Genomic DNA, 22,441 nt, shown 5'->3' on the forward strand with positions numbered 1-22,441 from the left:
TGTCTGGCAACTACTCTTGCTGACAGTCTTGTCATCTCTGAAGAGAATCATCTATTCCTTGTCGTGACGGGGATCCTCCTCCCTGCATCACCCCATCTGTTCATCACACTCTCACCCACTAATAGAAGCAGATCCTGGAGTTTTCTGTTTGCTTGTTAGAAAATTGTTTCAGTGTTGTCAGTGGAGAATTCCCATGTTCCATTCCCTTTCTTGGGTTCGGCCAGTTGTCTCATGGTGTGGATGATCAGACAACAGGGACTCTTCCAGGCTGATATAAGTCTCCCATCTCTCCAGATCCTGTTTTCCCTGTGTTTGTACTGGCTGTGTGTGAAATATATGTTGTTTCCCTGGGTTATTAGTGGTGCTGTTGGCAGGACTAGATGCCAGAAAGAAACACTTTGCCATTAGTGTAACTGTGCATGATCCTGGTATTTTGACTTGTAGGAGGATTGCATTAACCGATAGAAAAATAAAGGGGAAGAATGTTTAGCAAGTTATTGATCATTTGCTGAGATGATTATGTGTCTTCTCTTCTGCAGAGTCTTTATCCATTGTGAATGATTGTCATGCATTCCTCTTGATTAACGAGGAACCTTCCCAAAATAAAAGGTACAGAACTAAAATTATACATCTTTAGAACTGCGCTCTGCTTGTGAGGAGATGTTTGGTCTTGTGGGTCAATACCCAAGAGAGCTGAACACAAAGTCCTGTTTTCATTTCAGCTGCAAAGCCTTGGCTTTACCTTGGTCAATTCACTTCATCTATGGTCTTTTCCCCAAGAGTGGAGTAAAAGTAACACTTTTGTCTTCCCTCCGTAATTCTTACTTTAATTTGTAACCTCGGGGCAGGGGCTGCTCTGTATGGTGCCCAAGCCAGCACTCACTGCTTTTGTCTCACAGCAGTAAGAGATGGGAGGGCACAAGGATCTTTAACCCTGTTTTTATCACCTTGTGCTGACAGACGTTGCTGTGCCTGCCTAAAGATGTTTTGTTTTTCTTGGTATGGCTCATTTTGTTTTGCTGTGGTTGACAGAGCAAACCCAGAAATCGCTAGGATCAGTTTGTCTATAATAAGCATATTTCTTGATGAGGTGTTATGTCAGAGTTTATTGAATGTAGTCTTACTTCATCCTAGTGTCTACACAAAGCTGAAAGCAATTAAGCTGTGTCATGGGCAAAGCCTTATTGTAATAACAGACAAAATCCTGAAGCTGGTCTTGCCTTTAAAATGGCACAGCCATGCTGAGCAACAAATAACCCAGTGCTTCCCTCCAGCTGAGCTGTTTACCCAACCATCCTCTCTTCTCCACGAGAAACTTCTTAAGGTGGATGTGCTTTGCAGTCTGTCACCGGAATTGATACAAGCAGGAGGTTTCCCGTGGTGTGAAATGCAGAGTTAGCGGGTTCCCCCCGAGGGCATCGTGCTGGCAGCGCGCTCTGCCCGCTCTGCCCTCTCCCCTCACACCACAGCCCTGCTTGGAGACCTTTGCTTGGGCACAGGCAGGAGTTTAGTCTAGACTGGGCCCAGCTGGTTAGATCTCTAAATAGTTGCTTAGTGTTTGGCTGGAATGAGCACAGTTCAGAAAGGAAAAGTTGTTTTTTCCTGGTTCAGTAGGATACTGCACTCGCCGAGAGCAGATTGAGCTGCTGGGAACAAGAGCCTTGGGTCAGGCCAGCCTGTGCTGCTCCAGTGCATTCCCTAGGCAGCTTTTCCTGACTGTAGGTCAAGGATTGCTGTGCAGACCTGGAGTGGAGGCTCTTGGTGTAAGCCTTGCTCCTCTGCACGTGGAGGTGAGTCCAGGACACAGCAGCCTCTGGGAGTCTGGAGCGTGCAGATGGCATTTGTTGTGCTGGGACACTGGGGGCAGGCAGGGCTGTGGCTGGCTGGCCAGTGGAACGGAACACAAGGCTCTTGTTAGAGGCAAACAGTCTCATGCTTCAGTTTGAGCCTTCACACATTGTATTTATCAGTACCTGTGTGGGAGGGGAAGGTGCCACAGTTCACCCCCTTGTCCCATAGAGTGAAAATGGAGCAATTCCGTGGGCTTCCTCAGAACTGGTCCCTCATCTGTGTGGGTGATGCAGACAAAAAAGCCCTGGTTTTGAGGCTTTGTTTCTTGTGCCCAAACCAGAGAGAGGAGCAGTGCTGTGTAAGAGGGTGGGAGGCTGTTAGTTCTGCTGGGAGAACATCAGCAATTTTTCACAGCATTTCAGTGCCTTTGGGCCTGTATTTTCTTTCCAGCGCTGGATCTGCTCAGAGCATGTTGAGTGTTCCAGCACAAGTGTGTAATGCTGCACTGAGGGGAGGGATGCTGGTATTTTTATTAGATAACATTGTGGTTCCTCACCTTACAAAAGCCCTTGGTGTCAGTTGTGAATTTTCTGCCCTGTTTATCTGCTGCATTTTGCTCACCAGAGCCATCCCCTGCTCTCAGTTCTGAAACTGGGCTCCACTAACACACCTTGGATTTCCTATGTGTGCTGCTCAACAAATATGCAAGGCCATACTTTCACTGGCAGTGTTTTCTTTGTGAGACCTGATGAAAACTAATTTATTTTTTTTTAAATCAAGCCACAAGACGCTATTGGTTTATTCATTAAAAATGAGCAAAAAAAGATCGAGGATGGGACAAAACATTCCTTAGAATGAAGGCAGTGCCTGGAGCATCTGCCAGTTTAGTGGGAAGAGCTGGAGTACTGAATGCCCTGGGGTGTTGATCAGTCTTGGGAAAGCTCTGGCTTTCAGAGGGGCTGAAGGAAACAAATCCCTGACCTGGTGACTTGATGGAGATGCTGTGAGCTGTCTCTGTCTGCCTCTCATTGTGGCATTTCTCCTCCAACTGAGCATTTATCTATGGCAACAGTCTGTCTAACAGAAATAGGCATAAACTTCTTTCTTTTACAGTGCTTAGAATTTACATTTTCAAGGGACTAAATAATTTCCCTGCTTTAGACACGGGGGATTTGTGTAGCAACTACAGAGTGTGACAGTGTGCCAAGTGTACAGACACCTTGGGATACAGACACCTTGGTGGTGACTTCTCCTTGAATGGGAATCTCAAAATGACATTTGCAATATTCCACAGCCTTTGAAAAATATTTATTTGGACTTCAGCTTCCAGGTTAAATATGGGAGCACGCTGCATTCATGCAGTGGCTTTACTTTGAGAGGTTGATTAACGCTGCACTTGTGAAGTTAAATGATTTCTTCCAGTGACTTGACTGCAGTAACTGAGAAGAATAAATGTCCTAATTTAATATTTACGTAGGTGTCCCACTAAAAGGCATCCTACATCCTAATTATGTAAGAAAGAGAAGTGCTGACAGGAGACCATATATACTTCTAGGATAAGAGGCGCAGATTATATATCCCTTATTTTACCTTCTTGCATTGAATCATCTTTAAATGAACTAAACCTGTTTTATAATGCATTAAATTACAGTTGTTTCACATTTTATTAAATAAGTCTGACATTGTTCTCAGCATTTCTTAGCTTACAGATTGCACTGCCTTACTTCACCCCCCCCCAGACATTATTAGGGCTATTAGAGAAAATACTTATGAATAAGGAATTTGTACCTTAATGCATCTCAATTTTCTGACTTCACTACTTTTGCAGTTTTGTTTCATATTGGGTATATTTCTTCTAATTTTCTTGATTTTTATAATATAACTCCATCCTGTATTTATGGATAAACCAGGAAATAATTAGTTACTTTCTATTGTTTAGTTTTGCATATTAATTTTGAAATATATTGAACCGTTTTCTTTACGGGACAACTTGTGAGGGAGAAATGTTACCAACTGCAGTGTGTTTAAATCCAGCAAATTTGAAGGAGTGAACATCTTTAGAATTCAAGTGCTAGATGTAACTGGACATGAATTTTTAAGTCCTTTTAAACCAGAACTTCATTTGTTGTGGCCATTTGTTTTAGCAAGGGCTTTTCCAAGTCACTCATGGCTGTTTCCTAGGGAGTGTGGGCTGTTTAAATGTCCTTTTGTGCCTTTGAAACCTCTGCTAAAGTTTTTATGGAGCCCAAAACAGAGGGAATGCAATTAATTAGTGCAGTGCCTTATCATTCAGTAGCAAAGAGGAACTGTTAGATGATTTTAGAGCGCCACGTTATAATAGAAAATTATTGTTATTTTTTAATACCAAGCTTGACAAATCAGGGAGTACAAGGACTAATTATGAAGGATGGAAAACAATCACACTTTACAAAGGCTTTGTTTATGGCACGAGTTTGCCTGTCAAAGCAGAGAGGATTAAGCAACTAAATTATGTGGAATCCGCTGTGCTCTTAAAGTCACCATTTATTTTGGTTTTTTTTGGCTGGGAATTGATGCTTCTTGGTGATTTTGATAAATCCTTTAAATCTCAGGTGCTCTAATAAAATTGTCTTCCTTTTGAGCAGCGCTCTCTGCTTTGCAAATTGAGGTGTACCCAGTGGTCCAGAGCTGCTGGTGATGAAAACAAGCAGAAGTTTTAATCAGAACAGAGTAAGGGTTGATGGTCTGGTTCAGTTCGACTGTCGTGTTTTTAGTGACTGTCATGTCCTGGTTCAGACACATTTTCCCATATCAGGATGTAGAATAGAAGCTATAATTATGTTTAACCTGTTCCTGGGTAGGGATGGAGTTGTGTCCATACACCTCCCGAGGGGAATGAGTTAAAGCCAATCTGATTAAACGAATCTGGGTGGTAAAACAACTCCACATCACAAGGAACAGCCCCAGTGCACCCAAGCTAATTTCACTCTGTTCTTTAGCAGTGACAGTTGCTTTGTAAACTGTGTCCATCTGTTGGTTCTGGAGGAGCTCTCAGGGAGGTAAGAGCCGGTGGAATGTTTGCTCTGCAGCTCTGAAGTCCTTGTCAATGCTGAGAAGTTCCCGAGCCTACAGTAAACATCCTCTTCTTCCATGAGTACCTTCAGCATGCCTAGACTGCAAGGTTAAGGCTTCAGCTTGGAGCAGAGCCTGGATGGGAATAAAAGGGAGCTGGATGATGTGGATGAAATAGGGGAAAATTCAGGCTCTGTTAAAATCAGTACCAAAATTTCCAGGAGCTTTGCTTGGGGTGGACTTTTTGTTCACGGCACTTTGTGTGTCCCTTGACATAAGAAAACTGTGCAGGGACTGAGGTGTTTGTATTTTAAGTGATTTGTGACCAAGCCTGGCTTTTCAGTTAAAAAGTGGAAATATATAATCAATTTAAAAAAAGTGGAAATATGTAATCCCTGTTAAAATTACATATGAAGGGCAATATTCTCTCATAGTGAAAAGAAGTCTGGCACAACTGTTCTTAAGGTGGGTCCTGTTTTATCCTCATGAGCATAGACACACACAGAGTCCCCTGTGCTGGCTGAAAAAATGAAATTAATGCTGTAAATCAGCTTGAGAAATATTGTTGTTTAAGTGTACTTTAGAAGATTTCAAATTTAGCTTTACATTGTCACGGTAATAGAGAACACACAGAGAACACTTTTCCCTACACAGAGAATACTTTTTCCCCCTCAGGATCTTAAAATGCTTCAAAATAAACCTTATGCTGCACTGATGTGTTATGCTGTGCTGAGATGTGCCATTATAGTCATATATAGATCATTGGGTTGGACTTGGTGATCCTGATGGATCTCTTCCAACTCTTTCCATTCTACCTTTCATAAGGAGAAAAAGCTCCTGCTGTGAAACATGGATTTTTTTTCCCCTTATTTGCATGGTTAATCCTATGGCCCATTCCAGACCCCACTGCTGCACTGAGGGCTGGCACCTCTCATTGTCAAGACTTCTGTCATTTCTTTTGCTACCCTTGTTCTAGGAATAAAACAATAAAAATTGAGAGAGAGAGAGAAAGAGAGAAACACTCTGCATCTGGCTTAGCTACCCAGACAGTGTACATCCCATGGCTCCAGCAGTTATTTCATATTTTAGTTGCCATCTCTCCTGCCTAATTCTTGTAAAATAGTGTTTCTGACTGTGATCTCTTGTACATTTAGAGCTTTACTCTCAGGTTACTCCTGCCTTTCCAAGGAGCTGGTAGAACTTGTTCTCTCCAAGTGGTTTCAGACATTAAATTTTTTAACAGAGATTGCTTAGTTCTTCAAATAGACAACTTTTATAAAACACTTCTGTTTTCATGTGAAATATGTACGGTTATGCTGGAGAATATGGAACTGTTCCCTTTTTTGGGGGCTGCCAAAGGGAAAATGTTTTTTCCCCAAGAATTTTTTTTTTTTAATAGCAGTCTGAGAGTTATTTTTATCAAAATTTCCTGTGAGAAAAATTCTCCCTTATCAACTCTTCCCCTAACCCAGGGCAAGGGCTTCTTGTGCTGCAGCTTTTCCTTTTAGGTGAGCCCTGGCCATGTCCTGCTTTGGCTTGGGGAAGGACAGGGTTTTCTGGGATAAGTTTGCAGTGCCAACTCTGTGGGAAGAGTGGATATTGTTAAATGCCACAGCAAAGGATGTGGTTGGCTTAGGAAGTGTTTGGGTTTTTTTAATTCTTGTTTTAATCTTTAGTGCTTTCTGATCAGAATTTCGCTTTTTCTTTCCTCTCCCTTCACAAAGGACAAGTGGGGAGAGCAAGTAACTCACCACCAAATCACTCCTTCCATCCAGAAAAATCTGTTTTGCTCTTGCTCTGACTACCTGTTTACTTACATAAGAAAACAAAACCAGGAATTCATTATGGCAAGTGCAAAACAAAGATTATGTCTTTTCAGATGAGTACTGGCAGGTTACTGTTGGATGGTGGTGTTGGCAGTAAATATTTAAAACTTAGAAATAATTTATTTTAAAAATTCACTCAAAGTTTTATGCTCTAGCATAAAAAGTGAGTTTAGGAAACACTCCCAGCTCCGTGGGGCTGGAGATAGATTTTCTGCTTTTTCCTTTGTTGGCAGGAAGAATGTTGTCCTTTTTTTTTTAATCCCCAGTATGAATCACTGTAAACTTATTGTGCTGCTCATTTGTGGTTGTTGTGAGAGACCAACTTGTGAGTGCACCTGAAGAGCTGGTTTAGGGAAGGATCAATGTGTTGGACAGGTCCTGCTGCTTGGAAAAGGCTGGAATTAGCTGGCAGACCAGCTGAATTAATTGTATTTCTCGTCTTTTCAGGCAAAAGTAACTTTTTTTTTTCCCTGTGCATTAAATATTGAACCTGTTTAATGGAACCAACTAATGTTTTGAAAAACACTCCCATCAAAAATCAGTGCAGGGTTTATTTGTTGTTTGTTAGGTAAAGTAGTCCCAAGGGAGCAGGGGGAAAAGTGGAGACAGGGAAACTGGTGGCTGTGAGGATAGTGGGGAATTCCTGATGAGTGTGATGTGAGGAGGCCAAAATATCCTCTTTTCTTAAAACACAGGATTTCACAGGCAGCTGTGCATTCCCCTTGGAATTCACATCCATTGTAGTCACTCAAATGCTGCCACTAAGACACAGTTTGTCAATAATAAGTCACCTCATTGAGTACAACATTCAATTCCTTTATATTATAAGTATCTCTTCAAAATGCTCCCATGCCAAGTAGGAGTTACTGTGTTCTCCATCCCTCCATTGTACATTTTACACCAATCCTGCCATTCAAAAGCACAGACTGGGACTGAGATCCTCACTTAAATAAGCAGCAGTCCTGTACTTCCTTTCAGCTGGTGCCTATCAATAAGTCCATTTATTAGCTGACTATTTGAAACTGCAGAATTTGAGAGATTACTTCTGTCTATTCCCTTTCTTCTTTTTTTCCTCTTTTCAGTGTACAGTAGAGCTTGTAGGTGTTTAATGGCTTTTTATAGTTTTCTTTTCTCTTCTAAATGTACTTAACATTTTTTTTTTTTAAAGAAGTGAAAGGGAGTATAAGCAGTGAAACTGCCTGACTGTTTGGAGCTTTTATTAACATGCTCCATCCCACAGACAAGAACATGTCTTCAAGTTCTTCAGTTCAGGTTTAATCTGGGCATGAGACCAAGGACTTCGAATTTACGTCCAAATCTTATATCTGATCCTGTGTTGAACACATCCAGATGGAAGGTGATATTCTAATGTTAACAATCTGCTTCCCCTCCCTCTGCTGCCTTTCCAAGAAGTTGCTGACAAGTCTTTCTGACAGTCTTTTTTAAGTAAATGAGATCAAGTATACTGAAGGTCTTTCACAGCAACAGCCCCTGAGAAAAATTAGACTTTGCAGTAGTGCTGCAGAGTGGGAGTTTGCTTGTGCTCTCCCCCAGCCATGGATGGCACAGCTCAGCCCAGGGCTCCCAGATCATGGAAGGCTTGTTCTGGTCCATTCCATGCAAATGGATATCATTTGTACACTTGACCATTAATAAGTTATAAGAATTTAATAAATAAACACATTTCTGCATAAACCTGTACAGCTTTTCATCTGCTCTGCTGAAGAATGTTTTTTTTTTTTCCCTACTTTGTTGTGATTTTGGCTCATCCTGGGTATGAAGTCTTGCATCTAAATTATGCACATTAGGTGATGTTATTCTAGTTCATTTGAGGGAAGCACAATTAAATGTTTTTCCTTTATGACCAGACTATAAAACGATACAATCTGCCTTTGACAAGGGTAATTTTGTTTGTTTTCAGCTAACAATTGTCCTGCTCTTGCTGCATTTCAGCTCTGTCATTCCTCCTGTCTCTGCAGTTAGTGTGGAAGCTTTCCTGCTCAGCACAGGCTGATGTTGAGGGTTGTGTTAGAAGAGCTGTGTTTAAACTACTTGGCATCACTGATATCTTCAATGCCCAAACAGATGCCTCCCTGGTATCGTGGGACTCTTTCTGCATGTAGGATTGGGCCTCCCATCCCAGATCCATCCTGCTATGAAATTCCAAAGCCTCCAGCAAAGCCTTCTGTGTCCATTCTGGGCTTCCTGCTGTGCAAATCTTGAGGAATACTTGCCCAAGAGGAAAAGGTGCTGGGGTGGAGGTCAGGCCAGATGAGCCTTTGGGCAGCCCTGCTAAAGTGCATCACAAGCCATTAGGATTCCCCGTGGGGTTTTTAGCAGAGCTGATCCCCTCTGCCTTCCCCGAAACCATCTGGAATCCTGAGTGCTGCATATGTTAAAATTGGCCTGTTTGTGCTTGCTGCATAAAAGCCCTGATTTCCCTCCTACAGCCCCTGTGTGCAGTGCTGTGAAGGCAGTCCCTCTCCTAAAGAAATGGCTGGGGAGCCATTATTTGCCTTCTGCCTTTATTTCTCTTTGAAAGAAATATGTGGTAAGATTGATCTATAAAAGTACCAGTGAACAGACCCCATAAAGGAACATCTATTAAAGTGTGTTTCCTGATGTGTAAAATTTGCTCTGTTGTGTAGGAATGCAATTCTGAAGGAGTTTTACCAGTTGTTTCATAGAAATGTTTAGAAGTGTTTAAAATTACTCCTTTTAAAAAATGGCATTTGCATACTGCGGGCTCTGACTCGAACTTTACAAGTTGGTGATGCCTGGAAGTCTGCAGATGATGTTCACTGCTGTTGGACTGGGGCCAGGTGTGATTCTGGGTTTCCATCCAGCTGGAGACACAAACACTGCTGACAGGACAGCAGCTCTTTGGGATACACAGTGGCTTGGCAGGACTCGCAGAGCACTCCCAGGTATGCAGCAGATCCTGAGCTGGGGCTGTAACAGATGCATTCCAAGTGTAGGTGTCTGCAGATTCACTCAGTATTTTTGTCTTGACAATGTATTTTGCACATCTAAATAAACATCACCCCGTTGGGGCAACATTCTCCGTGTGCTTCCCAGGACTGTGGAGGTTTTTTGGGGACAGGCATGATGTGAACTGGAGATTTCCAGCTGTCACTTTGCACCCTCTGGACCCAGACAGGCTGCTGGGCTTGCTGCAAACCAGGATGTCAGGTCAGCCTAGAGTTGAAATTCTGTGTGTTTTCTGGAAATAGGCTGCATGCAACTCTGTCTGTCAAACTTGAGCTGCAGTGCAGTGCCACCAGAGTCACCTCTGACCAAAGGGACACAGCCCTGTGCATTCCTGTCCTCTCGGGGCAACATCACTTTGTTTCTTTGACAGCAGCTTCTCACTTTAGGACTAATTTGTATTGACTGAAATCCAGCCTGGCTCTGGGAAGCTCAAACCCGTGCTGGATTTCTAGGTTATGCTTCCATGACCGGGAATACAGGCAATAGGTAACGTCCAGTCACTTTGGTTACTGTGGAGAATCTCACAGTCCCCAGTCTGCAGTGGCTGGTCAGCTCCCAGGAAGGGACCTGCATTTCCACAGCGCCCTAAAAGCCCTAAAAACTAATGGACATGACTGCAATCAACTGACTAATTGTCTTTCCTTTGACTTTCATTAGTGGGGTTTGCATCACTCCGTTTGTCTCCCTGAACAAAGATGGAGATGAATTCAGTGGGGTTACAGCAGTGCAGCGAGTGAAACAAGCTGCCTGTACGTGATGTGGGGACATCAGACCCATTTATCTGCCTGTGTGGTGGCAGGAGAGGGTGGGCTGAAGGGCCAGAAAAAAAATGTTTAAAAAGAACTAAAATAGCATTTTTATCTATCCTTTTTTTTTTTAATTTTCTATGTACATCTGTTCTCTGTCTCCTGCTATGAAAGTCCTGAATTGCCTGCGTGCTAATGTTGAACTAAAATTGCTGTAAGCCTTTATTAGCTGGAAGGAAGTCTGTTTTGTGGCTAAGAGGCTGGACTGGAAATTAGGAGAGTTGGACTTGTTTTCCAGGCTAGATACAGACTTCCTGGGTAAACAAGAAAGGTTCACTTAAAGTAGAACAAGGTTAGGTCTTGGACTCTTAATGTGGGGATTAATAGTACTTCCTTTCTCTCTTCCTGAATGTCCACTCTCTGTTGATACCTCTTTGAGATACTTTGGATGATGTAACTGAAAATATGCTCTGTGGTTTTTTTAATTTATTCCATAGTCTTAGGAAAAAAAAATTGTTCTTCAGTTGTTGTGGAGATGTAGGAAGTTAAAGCAGCAGCAAGACAATCTGTGACCACTGCTGTGCTCTGAGCGGTGCCACACAGGGCTGTGGCTTGTAGGGCCTGTGACAGGCACTGGAATGTACTTAATTGATCCAAGTTTGGTCAAACACTGGCCCTTCCTCATTTTAAGGCAGTGTTGCATTTATTCTAATGCTGAAAGCAGCCAGAGAACCGCGTGATTGAAAAGCAATATGGTTAATTGTAAAGCCTCCAAGTGGTGTGACCTCAGTTGCTTTATGGATAAAACACAGAAAACTGGATAAATAAAGGCAAGAGGATTTCAGGTGTGATCCCATGACCAGCTAAAAGGTGATTTGGAGCAGATGCTTTTGATCTGTAGAACATTGGAAGAAGCCTTCAGGAGGTTTTGAGGATGCAGTGTGACTAATGCAAGGCTGATGTCGGCCTTTAAGGGGTTGTTGCCAGCTATGAGAGGAAGACGGTGAAAGGTTTCAGTTGTTCCTGGTGAGAGTTCCTTGGCAAATAGTGGCAGCTCCCAAAGCAGCATCCCTGGGAACAAGCAGAGCAGACAAATGGGGTGTTTTGGCATCCCCTGTGGAGAGCAGTGTGGTGCCGAGCCTGCTCTGTGGCCTCTGCAGCGTGCAAAATTCCCACCAGTGGGAAGCTTTCTCAGCAGGGTGCAACCATGGCTGGGCTCTGCATGGGGATGCAAAAGGCCAGAACAGCTTTCATTGTGGTAAACTTTAATCATTGCTGCTTCAGAGTGACATTCTGGCCTGGCTCTGTGTGTCTGATATTTCCAAAGCTTCAGGTTCTCTCCACGTGGAACTTGCTGCCCTCAGAGTAAGGTGTGTGGAGCTGATGTTAGGAAAGCCTTGCCAGAGATCGCTGTGCCTTTGTCAGAAGTCCCAGTGTGGAAAGGAGCAGTCCTGCCTGCTTTAAACTGATCCACGTGGAGAGAGAGGCAAGGAGCTCTCCCTGCCATGGTCTTGCCTGCAGCACAGGAGTGAGGGGCTCCAGAGGAGGCTGCTGAGCACCCATTTGATTCAAACCATAGCAGGGTCTGCTGGGACTACCCAGGCTGGGTTAGCAGTGACTGCCTGCAAGCAAAGAGCTCAGTGACTCACTGTTCATCTCTGGAGCCTTCTGGTTTCCTCAAAATGTTCCCTGCAGTTGGGCTTAAATTAACTGTTCATAACTATTTCGGGATCTTTCCTTTCTCTTATAACTTTCTTACCCCTGCAAATGCACCAGTAGCCCTGAGACTCCAGAATGTTCTTCAGTTTACTGGAAAGGATAGAGGTGAATTCAAAGGGTTTACTTTAAATTCTTTCCTTAATACCACTCCAAGCATTATTATGTCTTTACAGTGTGCACTGTCTTTAATTCTTCTGCTGAAACTTAGAGGAATCTGCCCAGTGTTTAATTTCCCTTCCAGTTCAGCTTCTGAGGTGGAATAAAACTCACTTAGGCTTGAACTAGTAGTAAAGGTGGGAGAAACAAGTAATAACCAGTGTTCCTGCCTGTCTGACCTACAAACTAGCCCATCTGGAATTCAGCATGAAATATTCCTGCCTCCTTTTCATCAGGGACAGCCCTTCATGGCCAGTGTTACCGGGTGGGTTACACAGAGGGCTGTCAGCGAGGCCACCTCAGGGCAGGGGTTGTGTGTGACCAACAGTCACAGCTGGAAGGCAAGGACTGAGCTGCTGGGAGCAAGGACAAAGAGCCACCACCAGAAACACTCGAGTTTCTCTCAGTATGCAAACAACCAGGACATCCATCAGCCTCAGTAATCCAGCCAGCCCTGACTCTGCACACTTGTCTCCTTCTTTGGGCTCTGTGGAAGTGCTGGCATGAGGCTTCAGGAACACTTGACACCGTGGTCAGCAGGACTGAGGAGAAGGCGCCTGCCCCGAGTGTTTCTTGTCCTCCTGTGTCCTCTGTCACCTGTCACAAGCAATCAGTTTGCTGCAGTGATGAAGTCAGGGCTGAAGGTGCTGAAGGCTGTGCTGGTTGTCAGCGGATGGAGACTGGATAAGGTCTCTCTTACTGTCATCTGCTGGCCTCACTGAAACCTTTCTCCAGATCCCTTGCACAGTGGAAGAGGTGTCTTAATGGTTTAGGAGTTGAAAAATGTAAGCTCTTCCCCTTCTTTTTCCTTTAAATATCTCCTTTCAATTCTGCCTTCCTGTGCCACGTGAATTTCTGCCAAAGCATTTCTTATTAATTCTGTGGAGTACACACGACCTTGAGGGACATTTCATTGCGTGCTTGAAAAACGAGATTCTTTTTGTGGGCTGCTGGATCTCATGGCTTGTTTCAGACTGGGGTGATCACCAGATATGCTGAAATTATTTTTTTTTGTTCTCTATTTGGTGTTTCTCCTCAACATGGCTACATTCCTTCTATTCATAACAGCAGTGTGGTGGTGTGTTGCTCTCCAGTTTGCAAAACTTGGGTAACGTGTATTGGTGATTAAACAGGAAATAGCTGACAGGGAAAGAAGCTTGGAGAAAGCCTGTGGTGCCAAATGAACATTTTGTGTCTCCAGAGTTCTGCTTTCCAAACTAAGGCTCTGCATCTGTTTCAAGCGAAGCATCAATCTGAAGGTGTGTTTGACTGTGTATGGGGGTTTGGTTGATGTACAGTGGTACTGAGACAATACAACAGATTCTCCAGCTATCCGTGGTTTTTTGGGGGTTTTTTTGGTTTTTTTTGAAAGGAGGATAACTCTGAATCTCTGTGAGTGTCCTGTTGTGCTCCAGTTGTCACACTCCTGAAAGCCCGAGAAAAGCAAATGTGGTAGTAAAGCAGGAGTCTCCAGGCTTGCTTTGTTTGGTGTTTATTAAACATCACACTTCATGTGTTCTGTCTGGTTTTCCCAGACAGGAGGTTTGGGCTGGGTTTTTTTTTTCTCAGAACTGCTTTTTCTCAGAAGCTGGAGAGAACTCCACTCTCCTGAGGGAGTCGTCTGCTGCATTTCCCTGGCTTGCAGATGCCTTTAGTCCCCTTCCCTCGGACTGGAAAGTGCTAAGAGGGTAGGTCGTCGAAATTTGCTTTTTTACAGCTGCATGGGACAACACAGAGGAACATCACAGATTCCTTGTCCTCAGTCCTCAGCAGTGACTTGCATTTTTTTGAAGGGAAGAGGGTTGAGAGGCTGCAAATCCACCTCTGCTTCCCATGGAACTGTTCACTGCTGTCCTGCTCTGCAGCCCCGTTACAGCCCCCTGACAACTTTAAAAACGAGCCAGATCACACCAGACCTGGTGATTTATGGGCAGAGCCATCCTGTAGCAATAACTGCCTGGCTGTCAGCATGGTCACACCTGGTTGGGACTGGTGTTGTGCTGGCAGGAGCCCTGGCACAGACGAGGAGCTCCTGCACCATCGGTGTGGGGCTGGGACGAAAGGCTCCGGCGTGGCCAGGCTGTGTGGGGAGCCCCGGTGGGGTTAATGGGAGCTGACAGGCCAACATCCTGCTCCATCTGTTCCCAGTTTATACCCCCACATTTATTGTCCCTTGGGAAGATAAAGTAAAGGCTCGAGAAGCAGAATTAGTGCTTCTGAAGGCTGCAGGGGAGGTGTGGCATGTTGCTCCTTCCGTCCTTTCAAAGCTGGAAGGAGGAAGAAAGACATTTTTTAAATCAAAGCCAAGCTCCTTCCCAAGCTCTGCTGGGGACAGACTGTAACCTGTCCCTCCCTCAGGGTGCCTGCTCATCATTTGGGCCATACTTGGCTTCAGCAACAGGGGCTTTCAGGTCTCTTTGTGTTTTACAGCCTGACCATGAGAATTCCATTCATTTACAGCCGGGAGAGATACACAAAGTCTCCTGGCTAGACCCAGAAGCTGGGATGTTTTGGGCAAGATGCCATAGCTCTTGGGGTTTTTTGGCATTTCTTTCCCTAAAAAGGGTTGAGCCCTGTAGGTACAGAGTGTTTGAAACATCATATCAGTGACAGCGCCAGTGCCTGTTTTTGGGGTGGAAGGAAAACCTTGCTGAGGTTTTCCTGAGGAGACAGCAGGGAGCTCCTCAGTGCTTGGAGTGTGGCTCCTGTCACTCTAGAGCAGAGCCCAGCCCATGCTGGGCACTCATGCCAAGAAAAAATCAGAGGCTGCTTTAGGTTGATGCTGTTTATGGAATTTGAGGGAAATCCTGAGGGGCTGAAAGTCTGCCAGAAGGCTTTGTATGCTCTTGGTGGGTTTATACAGCTGCAGGTAACCTGACTCTGGGTCAGCTGGGGACTTGCAGCTGTGGCACGTGGTGGCATTCAGGGAGCAGGGGAAGCTCTTTGGTGGGCCTGAAGGAGTCCTGCCAAACCTCTCCCAATTCTGCCTGCCTGGTAGTGCAGAGGGAGGGAAAGGCAGCATTAATCACTGAGGACAATGGACATAACAAATGAAGCAGCAGTTGGGGCGGGAAGGGAAAAGGTGACGTGAGAAAGGTTATTGTGACAGTTCTCACAGACATCACCTCCATTTCACCTCCTCGTCTGCAGGGCTGTGCTTGGAAGTTTTGATTTGTTGTGCCTTTGGAACAGAGGAAACAACCCGAAAAGAAAAAATCTCTCAAAGGCAAAAAGAGGGGGTGGGGGAAAAAGAATAAAATGTTGGAGTAACCACTTCTTTGTTTTTCTTTAAGACCTAAAAAATCCAAGGAGTGGAGTCTGTGTATAGATATTTCCGACTAACAGCTGTAATTTTAATCTTGTGGGATAGTTCCTAGATGGAGAATTGAGGATATGGGCATGACAAGCACTGGTGGTTTAGAATGATGCTGAGAAATGTCACTTTTACTGCTAATGTGCCTCGAAGTTAACGTTTTCACACCCATCTGAAACACCTCATCTATCTTCCCTCAACTCAGGATTTGGGCATTTGGGAAAAAAAAACCTCAGTAAAATTACTCATCTGGAATTGCTGAATGACCAGGGAGGAAAAATATTCACAAAGGAGGGGAACGAGTGTTTGTGATTTGTGGAAGTGTCAGAAACCTGCTGTTTCTGTTAGAGTATTGTGTGTATTCAGCTCCGTTGAGCTGCTTGTATTGCATTTAATGTGTTTATACTACTTAATTGTCTGTTATTAAATGACACAATTTAAAGTTTATCTGTTCTGCTGTAGGAAGTGAGGGAAGTTTCTATAAAAAACATGTTAGCATTTTTATTGGCAGAAGAGCCTTAAACCGTTTTTTTTTTTTCTAGAAATCTAAGCCTTAAATGTGCAGCACTGTTTTCAAAACCTTAGAACAAAAATCTGCATTAAAAATATAAAAGATCTTTAATGGCCCTGGTCACAACTGATGGATAGCTTTTCCCAAACTCCATGGCATTCCAGGTGACATGGATGCATTTAGTATTCTTCCTTGTAGGAAATCTAGGCTTTCTGACTTCTGTTTTGCAAATAGAAATCCTAAAGTATTAAAATGTTTGTTATTCTTAGCCGTGTGCTTTCAGTCACGTGAAAAATACCTTCCATTTTTTCAGCTGAACTGAGAGATTTGCTGCAGAACACACTCTTATTGAAGAGGTTTTAAAGAAGTGATGCTTTGGGATTGTAACTGATATATTGCTGATGCTTTATGGGTTTTCATATTGTTCTTGTGGGTCACCAAGGTCACCCCATTGACAGCTGGTACCCACCAGTGACACAGGAAGTGAAGGGATTGCTGGGATTCTCCTGACCTGACAGCCAGGTTTTTTCAGGAGCCTCCCAGCTGGCAGCTCGTGGTCAGACAAGCACTACTCCTGCCTGTGATCTGGGAATTCCACAATCTGGGAACCTCGGGCCGATAAAGGCTGAAATCACTTTCCGTTGGCGTCAGGGCAGGTCTGAATCAGCCCCACAGTGAGAGCAAAACAGGAAATCACCCATTCAAAAAGCCAGATTTGGTGAGTAACGGTTGAAATTTTGCCACTGGTCACTTCACTGGGGTGCTGGGGACTGTATAAACAGAAATGGTTAAAAGGTTCCTGTTGCAGCTTTTAGATAAACATGTTATTGGAGAATTTTAGGAGGAGCGAGAAATGTAGCTGAAGGGGCAGCTTCACCCTTTTGTTTTGGGTTATGGTAAAAGGCTCTTTTTTTGTTGTTTTTTTTCCTTCTTACTGTGCTGCTTGAAGGGTTTTGATTTGAAAGAAAAGAGAAAAGGGGGGATCACACCTCATCTGCATTTCTTCCTCCCACACTCTTTTTTTTGTACATCATTCTCAATCCTTGCTCCAGGTAGCCTCTTAAAACTGCTGGAGTTGCAGGATTTAATTTACTTTCCTCTGTAGAGCCCAATGCTGGTACAGAGCCCATGTCTGTGTTTCCTGTAGTTTGGGTGATCCATAATATTCCAAGTGTCCATTGGAACTTGAAGGCAGTGAATGTCTGCCATTGAGTAGTTTAGATTTTTTAGGAAGAAATTCTTCCCTGTGAGGATGGTGAGACCCTGGCACAGGTTGCCCAGAGAAGTTGTGGGTGCCCCATCCCTGGAAGTGTCCACCCAGGTTGGGTGGAGCTCTGAGCAACCTGGTCTGGTGGAAACTGTCCCTGTCTGTGGCAGGGGGGTTGGAATGAGATGAAACTTAAGGTCCCTTCCAACCCAAACCAGTCTATAATTCTCTATATATGCAGCATCTAATTTGAAGACAAATTTTCCAAAACCAGAAAACTCTTGAGTCTTTTAGAAATTCTCAACCCCTTGCTGGTCAAAGAGCAGTGCCAGAGTTATGAGGTGTGTTATATGGCTGGTGTTACATGGCTCACTTCTCTGATATTTTTGGCATGTGTGTTCACTGGCAGTTGACCAATGACAAGATTATCAAATAAATAAGACTAGACAAGCTGGGTTGATGCTCTGCTGCCTCAGCCCCCTGAGCTCAGGGGGGATTTGTGATGTTTTCTGTCCTGCAGAAGTCGCACAGTCAGGCTCAGATAGATGCCCTGCAGGAGCCATCAGTGGCTCTGGGCCTTGCTGAGGGCAGGGCAGCAGAAAGGTGGGTGTGGGAGCTCAAATTTATCCTCCCCTCTGGCTGCAGGCCCCGGGCTGTGCCTCAAGTGTGCCACCTCAATCCTGTGTTCTACCCAGGTAGGTCAGACACAGCCACAGCTCGTTTCTCTGGAGAACATCTGAGAGAGGGAAACAACTGAGAGAGGGAAAGAGGGTGCAGAGCAGGTGAGAGGACAAAGAGGCAGCATATGCTGAAGAGGCTGGCAAAGTTCCAAAGGGCAGTGGGACAATCCACAGGCTGCTCTCTTTGCTTTCTCTGGGAAGCAAAAAGTGTTTGGGTTGTGCTGCATGGAAAGGTATAAAAGTCCAAGGCTGTAGAAAGTGAGTAGAAAAGGCTGTTGAAATGAAGAGATAAAGCTGAAGTGGATCCTTTTTCTCCAGGCCACAAGTCACACCACTGCCCTTCTTGTTATCTGGCCAGGCAAGTGATAATGTCATAGCTAATCATGAAGCAACAAATGTCTGTCCAGACTTTTAAATACCACCCTGCAGCACTGCTGTGGGCTGCCCTGTGAAAGGCAGTCTCTGGCAGTGATCCTGCTGGCAGCTGTTCTGCTCAGCCCTCCCTTCCCTGCTCACCTGCTGACTGCCCATTGCCCTCTTCCCATGCCAGTGTTCCTCCCTTTCCATGGCACTGCCTGGCATGTGGCAGCAGTGCTGGAGTGTGTGTTCACTGTGTGAACTGTTCTCACCTGGGAAGGAGGGATCAGGTCAACTGGTTCGCTAAACTTTGCCAGAAATGAGGTACCAATCAGTAGCTTCTATACCCAGAAGCCTCATGCCAAGGGACTGAAGGCTTGCTGAGGTACCTCTCAAAAATGTAAAAGTAGTTTTGTCTCGTTACAGGCTTGGTTTTCCTCTTCCCTACAGTTTGGGGATTAAGGTGTAGGTTCAGGGTAATATCCTCAAGAATCTAGGTGATTTAGAAGATTAAATTGCAATTTTAAAAGTGAATTTTTTCCTGGCGGTGATTTAGAGCATTGGCTCCGGTGCTTTGGTGAGGACAAGGAATGCTGGATGGCTTTTAGTATTTGTAATCCTTGTGGGCATTTTTGGTGTGGAGATTAAATAATTGTCTTTTTCAAGAAAATGGTTTTGTTTCTTACTGCTTCTGCTACATGTGACTGTAACACCACAATGTGTGTTGATGTGTTGGTGGGCACATGCAGCAGATAGGAAGGAATAAAAACTTCCTAGAGAAATGTTTGCCATTGATGCTTGGTGGCTTGTGAGTGCACCCCAAATCCTTCCTATAAAGAAGGACAAATGCCTGACTAATTATGAGTCATTTTAATTGTCTTGGTGACAATTGTACATGCAAACCTCACTGTGGTATCAAAGAGAACCACCACAAAGAATTAATCTGTTTACTGCCCCACGATTATACAGGACACGTTTCCACCTTAGATTAAGAAAGTAGGGCACAGAGTAGGGAGGCAGAAATGTCCCTTGACTTTGAGACATGGAGGCAGGATTATTTTACAGGCTTCTTGAAAGTAGGCAGCATTTTACATGCTCCAAGCACAGCTCCCACTGATTTTGCTTGGAACTAAAGATATTGGAGTCTTGGAGGTTCCCATTCCCCTGAAATGGGGAGTGCATGGACAGCCTTTTATGCAAGATTGAAAATACTGCTCCCTGCAAAGCTTCTGGGGCATTTGGCACCCAGTTTGTAGGGCTCAGGTGTGCTGAAAACCCATGTTGCCTTTCCTAAACACCAGGAGGGCTGGGATCGTGTTGGAGACGAGCAGGGAGGGTTAATGTGTGTCTGCTGCAGGGAGGGCTGGGTGTGATCCAGAACAGAAATGGATTTTTGGCACGTGCCCACAGTGCTGCCCCAGCCAGGTCCCCAAGGTCACACCAGAGTTGTGTGAGTGATGGAAGGGGTGTGGGACCAGCCTCTGCACACTGGACTGGAATAGCTTGGAATAGGCTGGCCTGGCATCTCCAAGAAACTCTGGAGAAAAGCAGGGTGCTGATGGCGAACCTGAAATTGTGACCATAGGAATTTTGCTCATCTTCCTGCATTTCCCAGCCTTGTTTCTCTGTTTTGTTTGAATTCCCCTAACAGCTGGAGATCAGCAGCCTCTGGCACTGCACATCCCCCTGGGAAAAGGGGGCTTTCTTGGGACAGCTGTGGTTGGCAAAGCCTCCAGTGCAACCTGTGCCCCTTGGGCCAGGTGACAGACACACACAGAGATTTACCACAGGATTTATGGGGGCTGGACAGAAGGTCTCTTCAGCATTGAAGTTACCAAAAACCACCAGTTTGAAGTTACCAAAAAAAAGAGGAATTATCAGAGAAACCCATAAGTAGTATTCTCTTCTCTAGCCGAAAGTACTAACTTTGCATTAAAAATTTATTAAAAGGAAAAAAAAAAGGCATTTGAAATGCCTTGTTGTCCTTGTGAGATCACCCTATAGATATAGTCCACTTAATTGCAGAGTGCCTAATTGAGACAGCCGCTGTTAGTGGGACATCTCCCAGGGAGCCATGGCAGCCTAATGATTATCAATGCCGATGGGTGGGGCCTAATCGGGACAGTGCCATAAATCCTGCCTGGCAGGAGGGTGTTCAGTGAGAACCGGGTGATTAAACAGTGTTTAAACAGGTGTTAAGTAAGTATGGGAGGCCACGGTTAAGCACAGGGAAAACCAGAATAAGATGGAAGGCAATAGGGGACGAATCTCAAAAATAATAAGTGCTATTTTTGTCCTTCCTTTTCATTTAGTGCAGGGTTTTCCCTGAGCAGCCTCAAATCTCACATGGAATTTTTCATCTCTTATCGTGGGATGAATAGTCCTGTGAATAAAAGCTGGCCAGAGGCTTAGGGAATCAGCACTAGCTCTGATTAGATTTGCTACTGTATAGGGCTTCCCAAAGATCCCTAAATACTCTAGGAATTTGGGTAGATTAATTTGTATATGTTCTGGGCTTGGGATTTTTTTTGGGGGGGTGGGGAGAAGGGTGTGTTTTAGCAGTAGTTGGAATAGCCCAGCTGTGAAGCAGAGCAATAGGGATGCTGCTGGGATAGCTGGATCCTCCCGGGGATATGGCTTTCAGAGCCTTGGGATAACGTGGAAAGCCAGTGGTGTGTGTCCTTCTGGTCCTTGTGTTCTGCTGCTGCCCCCTTGTCCCAAATACAAATGGCACTTGTCCCCTTTGTCCTCCTCTGGCCAAATGTCCACCTCCTTTTCCCATGGCACAGCTTTACCCCTTGATGGGGAGGTTTGTTGTGTTGGGATTCTGCTGAGTGAGTTGTTCTGTCCATTTTTGATCTGATTATGTGCCCTATTGATTTATAACAAAGTACCCCTGTGACATATTTCAGGAGTGTGCAGCACTAAATTGAATTTGGGAGAGGAGCTTCATCAGCTCTCTCTGTGAAGATTAAGAACAACAGGTGTGTATTTTCTAGCAGAAAACTGCTGTTTAAGATCTGATAGAAATTCTGTGGCATCAAACAGGAACCTCTGGAGCGCGGGGAATTTCATGGAAGCCTGGAGTGTGTGAGACCCTCCCTCTGGTGTCGTGTGAAATCCATCCATGCATCCAAAACAGCTGCTCACAGCTGCCTTCCCTCCTCTTCGTTTTCTCAGTAAAGGTCTCTTTTCGGAGCCTTTCCAGGGCTCTGCTTTCTCCGAGGTTTTCTTTGCAGATTTCCAGGTTTTCCCAGTTGTTTTCCCAGCAGCCCCGTGGTTGTGAGAGCAGTCGGTTCCCATTTGTTCACTTGCAGCGCAGGAAGAACCTTTGGAATTGCGGGAGGAGATTTCCCCATTGCTTCAGATGGAAAGGCAACTATTTTGTTGTTATTTTTATTTTGACATGAGGTTAGATCTGGGTGCAAAACAACTGCAGCTCAAGGAAGCACCAACTCTCAGCTCCTGTTCTTTAGTAATCAGCAGCTGGAGCTCTGCTCCTTTTGGGAAAGTTGATTTTAGCTTTTGAGGCTGATTTTGTTTTCTCCTTGGTGTTCAATAATGGTGTGGCTTTAGCAGATCAGAGAAAACGTTCATCTTTTCCTCCAGAACAGGTTTTATGCATTAGATCCCTCCACTGTAGCAGAATATTTTTTTTTTAAATTTGCAAAAAGTCATTCAACTTTAAATTTTCACGTTAAAATTTGAAATTTATTATAACGTGTGGCAAACTTTTTTTTTTTATTACGCTGTGACTCCTATTGATGTTTCTAAAATAAACAAACAGCAAACCAAAACACAACACCTTTCCCACCCCCTGCCCTCCTCATTCCATACACTCATTTAATGGATCATTAGGAGTTTTAAATAGAAATAGCCCTGTATTTTGTTACACTGCAAGCCTGGTGTCAGAAGATATTTTGGAACTCACAGGAAGCATTGCTGGGATTGCAGCAGCTCCTTGATTTTTTTGCAGTGCTTCCCTGTCTCTGCGGTGCACAACCACCAGGTGCAGAGGGACAGGTGGTGATAAATCTTTAATAAGAGCCATATTTAATATTGCAGAGCTAAAAACTTCCATAGGAATGGCAGA

The 22,441-nt window shown here is 44.4% G+C and overlaps 1 protein-coding gene across 2 annotated transcripts in view; it reads left to right on the forward strand.

The window, feature by feature from the left end:
- PLCB1 (phospholipase C beta 1) overlaps positions 1-22,441 on the forward strand; it is a 344,064-nt gene that overhangs the window by 41,283 nt on the left and 280,340 nt on the right. The window lies entirely within an intron of this gene.

This window comes from Manacus candei, unplaced genomic scaffold (assembly GCF_025592945.1).
Source record: "Manacus candei isolate 608988 ecotype Guabito, Panama unplaced genomic scaffold, ASM2559294v1 h1tg000035l, whole genome shotgun sequence".
NCBI lineage: Eukaryota > Metazoa > Chordata > Aves > Passeriformes > Pipridae > Manacus > Manacus candei.